The sequence below is a fragment of the Silene latifolia genome, chromosome 3, assembly GCF_048544455.1.
Source record: "Silene latifolia isolate original U9 population chromosome 3, ASM4854445v1, whole genome shotgun sequence".
NCBI classification, from domain to species: domain Eukaryota; kingdom Viridiplantae; phylum Streptophyta; class Magnoliopsida; order Caryophyllales; family Caryophyllaceae; genus Silene; species Silene latifolia.
This window is the reverse complement of record NC_133528.1, coordinates 79,965,838-79,967,571: the sequence shown is the minus strand read 5'-3', so window position 1 is coordinate 79,967,571 and position 1,734 is coordinate 79,965,838. Positions and strand designations below refer to the sequence as shown.

The following is a 1,734-nucleotide window of genomic DNA, read 5'->3' as shown; positions in this document are numbered from 1 at the left end:
TACCATGGCATTAACATGTTGCTTTGTTGATTTTGAGGCTTCTTCATGCTTAGCCATAGCCTTTTCAACCTTTAAGTTGATGGTATCAATATGAGCACTAAGTTGAGCACCCAATTGAGTAATAGAGTCCACTTCATGCTTTCCTCCTCTAGTAGCCTTGCGAGGTCTACTATATTGTGAATTATGGACCGCCATTTCCTCAACCTTGTTCCAAGTTTGATTATCGTCAACTTCGGTGAACATACCATTTGATCCCATGTTGAGAATGTTTCGGGAGTCTTCATAAAGACCATTCCAAAATTGTTGTACCAAGAACCACTCGCTAAGTCCATGATGAGGACATGAGCGACAATTTCCTTTGAATCGCTCCCAAGCTTCATACAAAGATTCTTCGTCCCTTTGCTTGAAACCCGTGATTTGGGCTCTTAGCATGTTAGTCTTTTCCGGAGGGTAGAACTTTTTGTAGAAAGCTTGAGCCAACTTCTTCCAAGAGTCAATTCCAAGAGTAGCCTTATTAAGGCTCTTTAACCATTGTTTCGCGGTACCAATTAGAGAAAAAGGAAATAAGACCCATCGAATTTGGTCTTGAGTCACTCCGGTTTGTGAAATCGCATCACAATAGTCACAAAAAGTCTCCATGTGAGAATGAGGGTCTTCACTAGGCATCCCCCCAAATTGGCTTCTTTCGACTAATTGGATAAATGCGGATTTTGCAATAAAATTTCCAGTTAAGTGTTGTGGTGTGGGAGTACCATTGGGTAGGTTCTCCTCGGTTGGTACGGAATGTGATGAAAACTTAGGCATTATGGGTTGATTGTGTGGTTGATTTTGTGTTGGGTTCTCCTCACCTTCTCTTGCAAAAGGGTTGATGACCTCAAGAGTATTTGGTTGAATATCTACAACCTCACCAATACCTCTCAAAGTATTTCTAGCAAGTCTTCTATTGGTTGTCAAAGTTCTTTCAATTTCGTGATCACTAGGCAACAAGTTACCTTGTGATCTTCTAGACATGCAAAATATCAAACAACTCGAAAACAATTAGAACAAACCTTGAGGAGTTTTACTTCCCCAAGGCAAATAAAGACACAACTAATAACAATCAAAGAAAATCAAATCAAGTTAACACCGTCCCCGGCAACGGCGCCATTTTTGGGTCGGTCGCTTTCTTAGCTTAGATTTCGGTTACTTGTCGTTAGGAGTACCTAGACCAAAACAATATTTATAATCTTCACAAACAACTCTACTATTAGTAAATAGGCAAGTAAAGGTCGGATCCCAAGGGACGGGTATTGATGTAGGATTTTCGATTGCAAGTAGTGGTGTCTAAGGGTGTCACAATTTGGGTTGAGGTAAGAAGATCACTAAACTAAATAACAATAAAAGTAAACAAGCAAGATGATTAAAAAGAGATGTAAACAATTGATTAAAAGCACTAGGGTGTCATGGGTTCATAGGAGATTCATGGGAATTGATCATACAAACATATTCTCAAATTATAAGCAAGCAATTATTGTTGTGATAGGATCGAGTTGGTTTATATCTTACAATCCTAGGAAGGTTTGGGTCCCGGAGCCGAATCGATTAGATTGTACAACACCTACAAGGCGACTTAATCCTCCCTACTCAACTATATGCATGGTCTAATGAGACTCGAGTTGGTTTATGTCTTACAGGTCTCATTGAAAAGGTAACTGATGGGTAAAAAATGCAAGGATTCATAGGCTCGTATTTCAT

At 39.5% G+C, this 1,734-nt stretch overlaps 1 non-coding gene across 1 annotated transcript; it reads left to right on the top strand.

The window, feature by feature from the left end:
- The first annotated feature begins 325 nt into the window (after window positions 1-325).
- LOC141650740 (small nucleolar RNA R71) lies at window positions 326-432 on the top strand. The gene has a single exon (XR_012546757.1). It is a non-coding gene; the product is annotated as a small nucleolar RNA R71 (small nucleolar RNA).
- Window positions 433-1,734: the final 1,302 nt, after the last annotated feature.